At 36.1% G+C, this 9,691-nt stretch overlaps 1 protein-coding gene across 1 annotated transcript in view; it reads right to left on the reverse strand.

Annotated features, from left to right (window-relative positions):
* F13A1 (coagulation factor XIII A chain) overlaps window positions 1-9,691 on the reverse strand; it is a 168,556-nt gene that overhangs the window by 66,129 nt on the left and 92,736 nt on the right. The gene's annotated exons all lie outside the window — the stretch shown is intronic.

Raw genomic sequence — 9,691 nt, forward strand, 5'->3', positions numbered from 1 at the left:
TAATAAGAAACTAGATTTCCATGGATACCTTACAATGTTGATTTTAAGCAAGTTGCATTAAAAAAGTATTTCTTTTATGATTGTTTTTTTATATATAAAATGCTTGGTATTTATTTTCCAAAATTCTCTTTAATTTCATTTTTCACCACATTTGTCCTTTATGATTGTTTAAGGTGATTAAGGTTTTGTAGTTTTGTTAAAAGACCTCCATTTGCAGGAAGGTCCTGGGTATTATAAGTATGGGGTAGATTTAAAAATGGCAATCTTGAAGATTTGGGAAAATCTTGCTACACATTCAGACCACAGAGTTCTGGTAGCAGCAGACCTCAAGTGCAGGAACGAAGACCTCTTGTGTTTAGAAATTAAAAAGACTAAGAAGTAACCATTTCAAGGCATCAGTTTTTTGAGGGGAGACACTATTGAATCTTACTTCTCTTGGTGTAACTTTCATCATGTTTAATTATACTTAAAAGACTACCTAGGTAAGGAGCAGTGGGAGCTTTTCCAAAAACTGATGCCACTTCAACTATGTTTATGCATTGACATGGCAAGTGTTTAGAGCCTTGATCCTCAAAGTGTGGTCTGTGGACCAGCAGCTGTGGCATCCTCTGGGAGCTTGTTAGGAATGCAGAATCCCAGTGCCTGCCACAGACCTACTGAATCAGAGTCTGCATTTTAACAAAATCCCGGGGTGATTTCTGTGAATGTTAATTTGAGAAGCATAGGTTTAGACTATGCCAAGAAGACATTAGCAAGCAATGTGAAACATATGATTGAAGCAGGTGTGTTTGGATCATGAAAACTATAGAAGATATATTAAAACATGGGGACTTTACATGTTCGCTGCCTTGCCAATTAACAGCTCAGTCTCAGCACTTGTCCAGACCCCTGTCTTAGGCTTACTGAGTTTAGTTGTAGAGGAGTCTAGTCTCCCCCACTGGGTCATGAATTCATTGAGACTAGAGATTTAAAAAAAATCTATGTCTTTTTTACTTCTAGCAAGTATGGGCAAAGAGCTGGTGCTCAATAATGTTGAATAATCACTTGTATATTCAACAAGCATATAGTTATTGTTTATATGAATAGGAATAAGACCTTCTCCCTGGGGAGAGATGAACAAGAAACCAATCAAGTGGAATTAAAGTTTACTAATGTTAAGACAGAAAGATGTACAGATAAGGTGGAGGCCCAAAGGAGGTGGTAGTAAGTTTCCTCAGGTTGGAGGGTGGTGGTGGTAGTGGGCTGAATAGGGGAAATTATGTGAAAGCTAGGTCTTGAGTGGTTGAGGACCAGACAAGGTCATCTACATAATGGAAACAGTTTGAATAAATGCTTGGTGTCATGAAACAATATGGCAGGTTCAGGGACCTGCTAGGAGCTCTGCATGGGTATCATGTAAGTAGACCATATTGGGTGAAATAGAAAATACCAAAAGGAAACACTTAAAATGTGCTTCTACTGTGAATGACAAACCTTCCACTGAAATATGAGATTTACTCTAGCACTGAGTGGCATTTCCCAAAGAGGGTCCTTCTGGAAAGTGTTCTCTAGATCACCATTCAATTTGATTTAGACATACTATTTCTCCCCCTTGATCTGTTCGTTCAGGTTAAAGTAAAGGTAACTACTCAGTTGATTTGTTTAATGTAGAAAAAGTAATTCTTTGGAGATTTCTGAAGGACCTTGTTCAGCTAATTGCAAATTCATGCCTTTGATGTAAACTTCGACTTTATCCTATAACTATATGAAAATGACTAGAATGCAACAGGGTTTAGTCAACCATTTTGGCTCTATTTATGATTAATACTTCTCCTTGCAGTTGAACTGATTATTTAAAAATCTGTATCTGTTATAACAAAGCCTGAGGAGCACCCTGGTAGGCTATGATGTAGTTTGGTCTTTGTGGATAAGTAGATTCAGGTTTAACTTACATCACCATTTCCTTACCCTTATCATTGAGAAATAGAATAGAGCCTATGAATCTCAGAGGTAAAAGTTCCTAAACTATGGTTCTAATGACTGACTTTCAAACAGATAGCCATTAACTAGAGGACTATTTATAGCATCTGGCTGAACCCAATCAGCTAAGGAGAAGAGAGAGAAAAAAAAAAAGCTCTCTTCTCTACAGACTTTTAATTGTTAATGCTGAATTGTTTCCCTGTTGCTAGATAAATCACAACTCTCATTTATTAGCATTTGGTCAGATTAGCTACTGTTTTCTAATTAGAATATTGATTTCTGAGGGGCTCAGACACGGAAGGAGGTAAGTCTCTAGTGACACATGTAAAGGGTTAAAGTAATATCTCCCTCCCTAGACAACAAGATATGTTTGGGGACACTTTAAGGACATGCTGGTTCTTTTTCATGCCACAATGGACTGTTTTAATACCCTGTCATGAACTCTGACCAGTGTCAGAATGAAATGTCTTGGACTTGCTTCACTCACCAGTGAGTGTCTAGGAGACAATATGAGCCCAGGACTTTGGACAGGGAGTGTTATTCAACTACATTAAATTGTCTTCTCATAATACCTACAATATGGGAAAAGTGAAAAACCAGGCCCTCCCAAAGACATTATGAGCAACGTCAGTGGCATAACATAATTCAGTAAACTTCAAAATCTGGTTCCAAGAAAAAAATGGGGATTATAGATTGGAATAGAGAGGCAGCATGCCTCAGCTCCTGACCCTCACCACCAGTCTCAGAAGCCCTACTGGCAAGTCCACAAAATCATAAGACTTCTCATTTGTATTTCAAAATCTGGAAAGAAACTAGTGGAATTAAAATGCCAATCTTTTCCTTGTTCTGACCGGAACAGTGGGAACAACTGCTGTGGAGAAATGGGTGACAATGGGTCTGCATCTCTAAAGAGGTAGACATTCTGGAACTAGAGTGGGGAAGTGACATAAAGCCTGAGAGTTACCCCACCCCCCCATGGAAAGGAGATAAACCTCTAATTAGGTGGGGTGGATTATCAGATAAGAAATATAGCAGAACCTTAAAAGAAAGAGCAGAGCCCATGTATTCTAACAGACATTGCCATCTCTCATCTCCCCCCACCCTCCAACGTTTCTTAACATACTTGAGAGTAGATGGAATGAAAAACATTGGCCTCAAACTGTAGTTCAGAGGAAAAATCAAACTAATCTTAATTGGGATGTGTCAAGATTTCACCTACACTATATTAGAGCAAACAGGACATGTGGAGAAGAATTCTGCAAGTATGAACATGAATAAAAAGAAAAGAAGCAGTGAGGAGGGAGGGACAGAGAGAGAGAGAGAGGGAGAGAGGAAGAGAGAAAGGGGAAAGAGAGGGAGACAGAATATGAAAAAAATAATACTTAGAAGAAAATAAAATTAAGAAACATAAAGAATTTTCTCACAATCTTAGGAGATCACAGACTTAAAAGACTAAATTGAGGACCAAATCACATGATCATGGAACTAAAAATAAAGTATAAGTTATAAGAAACAGAGTAGATACTGGTAAAAAATAAAATTAATGACATGTACTAGGTGTTGGCTAACTGAATTTAAATAATGATAAAAAAATAATGACATAGAAGAAAAGCTTGAGATAAAGGAAATACTATGAAAAATATAAAGAGATGAAATTATTTGGAGATGAGGTAACAGTTAGGGAAAAAAGGATGATACAACATAAAGATAATTAATATCCTTAAAATAGAGAACCCAACAATGTGGTATCTCATGGTTCAATCGGTTAAACGTCTGACTCTTGATTTCAGCTCAGGTCATGATCTCAGGGTTGTGGGATTGCGCCCTGAGTTGGGTTCTGAGCTCAGCGTGGAGTCTGCTTGAGATTCTCTCTCTCCCTCTTCCTCTGCCACTCCCCCTGCTCATGCTCTAAATAAATAAATAAATAAATAAATAAAATCTTAAAAAAAATTGAGAACCTAACAAATGAGGCAGAAGATATATTTATAAGAAAATTTTACCTAACTGAGGAAAAATGGAATCTATACTTTGAAGGAATAATCTGTGTTCCAATGTGATTTGATGCAGAATTCTCATTGCTTAGGAACTTCAATTAATTAAGGTATTTGAACTTAAGAATAAAGAAATAATTGTTCAGTCATACAGGCAGAAAATGCAAATTAGCAACAAGGGAGGAAATAAGGCTGCCTTTAGACTGCTCCACAGCACCATCCAATGGCAAAACACTGTCAATCAATATTTGCACAGTCCTGAGAAAAAAAAAGGTTGACCCAAGAATCTTATATGCAGCTAAGAGGTTCTGCAAGTATAAAGGCAGCCAGCACTCATTTTCAAACATGAAGAATATCAGGGAATTTAGTACCCATTAAAACCAAACTACTTGAAAAGTGATATCAAGATAATTAAGGGCTGAATCAAACAAAGAATCCACAAACAAAGACATTGTGGTAAAAGATCCAGTGATGAGAAAAACCCATATAAGTTTAAAGACTTTTGGGAATTATAGTATCAGAATGAATATGAATTTTAAAACTTGATAATATAATAACAATCTTAAAAAAATTAGACATGAGGGAGGAAAGAAGAGAGGGAGAATGGAAGTGCTGATGTTTTAATGTGCCAGGCTCTCTTAGTTAATTGATATCATCTAATATTAAAACATAATCTAAAAATATATAATTAATCTATTCTTTTAATGGTTTTTTAAATAATCTTAGAGGGATCTGTTAAGAAATAGTATTTCTTGTAGTGAAGAAACATTTATTTGATGTTTAACAATGTCTTCTGTTGCAATTCAGATTTTTATTTCTGTGAAAGCAAAATTTAATAAGATTAAATAAAACTTAAATAGAATTTGAGTACAATTAAACATAATACTTTTGAATTAAATAGCATGACAACATTTTGCATAAAGGCAAGCAAACAGACCAATGGAACACAGTAGAGAACACAGAAATAGACTCCAGAAATATAGTTAACTAATTTTTGACAAAATAATAAAGATAATTTCATGATCAAAAGATAATATTTACAACAAATGGTGCTGGAACAATTGGATATTCATATGCAGAAATGAACTTTGATTCATACTTTATGCCATATAAAAATATCTCAAAATGGATCATATACCTAAATATAAAACCTAAAACTATAAAACATCCAGAAGAAAACAGGAAAAAAATTTTATACCCTTTGGTTAGGCAAAGATCTCATATATAATACCAAAAAGCAAAGCAAAGAAAAAAATGATTCATAAGGAAAATATCTACAAATTGGAATTCATCAAATTATGAACTTTTGCTCTTTAAAAGACATCATAGGAGAGTGCAAAGGTAAGTCCAGAGTGAAGGAAAATGTTTGTAAATCATTTGTGATAAGGATTTGTATTCAGAATATGTAAAGAACACTAGAAACTCAGTCATAAGAAAATGAATAAAATTTAAAACCATGGGCAAAATATTTGAACAGATACCACATCAAAGAAAATACATGGATGGCAAACAAATGCAACCAAAGATGCTCAACATCATTAGTCAGAGGGAAATGTAAATTAAAACCACAATGATATAACATTATACACCTATTAGAAAGTCGAAAATTAAAAAGACTGATCATATCAAGTGTTGGGGAAGATGTGAATATGTGGGACTCTCATACACTCCTGGTGGTGATGTAAAATGATACAACCACTTTGGCAGTTAAAAATTCTGCCAAAATTCTTAAAAATTAAACATACACCTATCATATGACCCAGCCGTCTCACTCCTAGGTATTTAAGAAAAATAAAAGCTTATGTCTATACAAAAGCTTTTGCATGAATAATCCTAGCTTTATTTGTAAGAGAAAAAACAAAACAAAACTGGAAACAGCCTAAATGTCTATCAAAAAGTAAGTGGATCCAGCAACTGCACTCCTGGGTATTTACCCCAAAGACACAGATGTAGTGAAAAGAAGGGCCATATGCACCCCAATGTTCATAGCAGTAATGTCCGCAATAGCCAAACTGTGGAAAGAGCCGAGATGCCCTTCAACAGAGGAATGGATAAAGAAGATGTGGCCCATATATACAATGGAATATTACTCAGCCATCAGAAAGGATGAATACCCAAATTTTACATCAACATGGATGGGACTGGAGGAGATTATGGTAAGTGAAATAAGTCAAGCAGAGAAAGTTAATTATCATATGGTTTCACTTACTTGTGGAACATAAGGAATAGCATGGAGAACATTAGGAGAAGGAAGGGAAAAATGAAGGGGGGGAAATCGGAAGGAGAGATGAACCATGAGAGACTATGGACTCTGAGAAACAAACAGGGTTTTAGAGGGGAGGGGGAAGGGGGATTGGTTAGCCCAGTGATGGGTATTAAGGAGGGCACGTACTGCATGGAGCACTGGGTGTTATATGAAAACAATGGATCGTGGATCACCACATCAAAAACTAATGATGTATTGTATGGTGAGTAACATAACATAATAAAATTAAGAAAAAAAAGTAAGTGGATAAACAAATTGTGGTTCTTCTATATAATGGAACACTACTCAGCAATAAGAAGAAGCAAGAAGAAGGAATGGAACACTATTCAGCAATAAAAAGGAATACAAACAATAGCATGAATGAATCTCAAAGTGAGATAAAGAAGACTGAAAGAAGCTAAACAAAAAAGAGTACATACTGCATGATTCCACTTATGTAAAATTCTAGAAAATATAAATCAATGTGTAATGACAGAAAGCAGGGCAATGATTGCCTGGGGATGGCAGAGAAAGCAGAGACTCGTCAAAAGGAGAAATTACAAAGGAAACTTCTGGGGAATGATAGATATGTTCATTATTTTCATTTTGGTGATGATTTCATGGGTGCATCAAACTTATCAAAATGTGTTCTTTCAATATATGCTGTTTTATTATATGTTAATTATATCTTAACAAAGCTGTAAAAAGTGTAATGCTTTTTAAATTAGCATCTATAGTACAATATCATTTATGATTTTAAAACATTTACCTACTTAAATATCTATGTATCTAGTTGAAATGATGTACATCAAATATTAATAATGGTTATTGTCTGGTGGTACAATTTGGGTTGATTTTTTTGAGGAAAGATTTTTTAAAGATTTTCATCTTTATATTTTTTCTGAATTGTCTAAGTTCTTTTTAGAGAACATTATAATTTTTTAAAAGATTTTATTTATTTATTTGAAGATAAAGAGAGTGAGAGAGAGAGAGCATGAGCAGGGGGAGGGGCAGAGGGAGAGGGAGAAGCAGACTCCCCTGCTGGGCAGGGAGCCTGATGCAATGCAGGGCTTGATCCCAGAACCCCAGGATCATGACCTGAGCCGAAGGCAGATGCTTAACTAACTGAGCCATCCAGGCCCTCCAAGCATTATAATTTTTTTAACCAAAAAATTAAAAAAAGATCTTTCATAAAAAGAGACTGGAAGCAGATATGAAAGATGCTATTGTATCTAATTCTTGAAGTAGGATAAATATATATATATATTTATTTATTTATTTATTCTTATAGTTTTTTAAATGTTTAGAAATTTCCCATGTATGTACCTTAGAGGAGAGAATAGTTAAAATTTATTCTGTGCTCAGTGGGGTAGGGTATCTCTGAATTCCAGGCTTAGGCCCATGGGGAGTGATTACACTGGGTTTGTTCAAATATGGAGAAAGGCAAAGGGAATGCTCTTTGAGGCCAATGATTCAGAATTTGAGCCATCAGGGACTGGAGACTGTGGGAAATCCAGTCAGGAAATAGTGCTTTTGGGATGAGAAGCCCTTTCAATGGGATGGCTGCAGGAGGACGAGCCTGTGCTTGGTTTTGTGATGTTAGGGCCTGGTGCTAGGGTCATGCTGGGTAGACCTCCACCCCAGGGTCAGAATAAGCCCCAGGTTCCGGTACAACTCAAAAGATAGGAAGGGCCTTAAAGCATAACCAATACTGGATTTCTCTCCAATTTTGGTCTTGGGGAACTGGACAGATTTTCACCTGATATTGAAAAATAGAGAAAAGTGACATTTCTTGATTCTCCAATTTCCTGAAACACATATGTTTACATTTTATATAATTAGTTTTTTTCCCTGCTTCTTTTATTTATTTTTTTTAAAGATCTTTATTTATTTGAGAGAGAATGAGAGTGAGAGAGATCACAAGGGAGACGGAGGGGGAGATGGAGATGGAGAAGGAGAAACAGACTTGCTGCTGAGCAGGAAGCCCGATGCGGAACTCAATCCCAGGACCCTGAGATCATGACCTGAGCCGAAGGCAGACGCTTAATTGATTGAGCCGCACAGATGCCCCAATTTCCTGCTTCTTTTTAAGTATGTAAAGGTATTTTTCTTATACTGTGTGCACATTGTATATGGCTATGATGAAATAACTTCTCTTTGTTATATTCTGTTAAATTTCATTGTTAAAAGTTATGTTCTCATAAAGGCTAGGATTTCTGTAACTCTTGTAGAATACAGTTTTATGCCTCATCCTGTTTATAATAGTTTCTTGAAGACTACTGGATATAAATTTTAGGTAACATGAACTAGCTTCAAAGATGGAGAGTTAAATTTGGGAAAGAAAATAATTATTTATTGAGTAAAGTTCTTTCCAGGTTTTATGAACCACAAGCCCCCAGCTACAATCTGGTGGTGATCAACCTTAGCTGTAGGTGGAACTGGTGTAGTGGATGTCAAATTGCACCCATGACACTCTAGGGATTTGCAAAAACAGCTGTCACTGTGTTGGGGGGTGGAGGAGGAGATGATTGAGTGGTGGTGTTGGTAGCTTCAGGCACCATCTCTCTTCAATGACAACAGCTCGCTCTTCCTTCCTTCCTTCCTTCCTTCCTTCCTTCCTTCCTTTCCTTCCTTTCCTTCCTTTCCTTCCTTTCCTTCCTTCCTTCTCTTTCCTTCCTTCTTTTGTATTTGGGTTCAAGTGATATTTGCTTGAAAAAAATGGTTCCAAAGTAAAATTTGAAAATTCACTGATCTTGGAATGTAGAGATTTATTTCTTGTGTCTTTCTGTCATTTGTTAAGTGATGTGGCGAGTATGAAGGAGATGAACAAATGCATGAGAGAAAGAAATAGGGTAGCAAGAACTCTATTTCCTCCCTTGCCTGGATCCTCACCTTTGATCCTTTTGGGGCTTTTATAATACCTCTAACAGCTAGGATTTTGATCTAAAGAGTAAGAAAGCCATCTATTATTTCCTTGGCTTTTCATACTGGTGGGCTTTACAAGATTTTTTTCTGCCTTGGTGCTTTTAGAAATGTCATTTTCTCTTCCTGGAATGCCCTTCCATACTCAAATCCTTTCTTTATATGGTGCATGCCTACTGATTCTTTGCAACTCAGCTGGTTTCATTCTGGAAATCTTTACCTATCATTTTGATTTGGATGTCTTCTCTCTGTGCTCACATAGTATTCTTTGCTTTGTAATGTAATACCTCCTACATTGCCTCGTGTCATTGTTTGATTGTCTTTGCTCTCATTGTGAGGAAGGAAGATGCAATGCTGTTTGACTTTGTATCCTCTGTACCAGCACAGAGTGAACATCCAATAAGTTCTGCTGAGTGAATGAATATGGTATCAGTAGAAGGTGGGTGTAGGTCACTTTTTTAATATTTCTTAGATCAAGGCAAATGGGTTAATCAGGGCATAACAGACATTTTGTTGAAATTGAGAAGGTGTTTCTAAAATTTATACAGAAATGCAAAGGATCTAAAATAACCAA

Source organism: Neomonachus schauinslandi, chromosome 8 (assembly GCF_002201575.2).
Source record: "Neomonachus schauinslandi chromosome 8, ASM220157v2, whole genome shotgun sequence".
Classification (NCBI taxonomy): domain Eukaryota; kingdom Metazoa; phylum Chordata; class Mammalia; order Carnivora; family Phocidae; genus Neomonachus; species Neomonachus schauinslandi.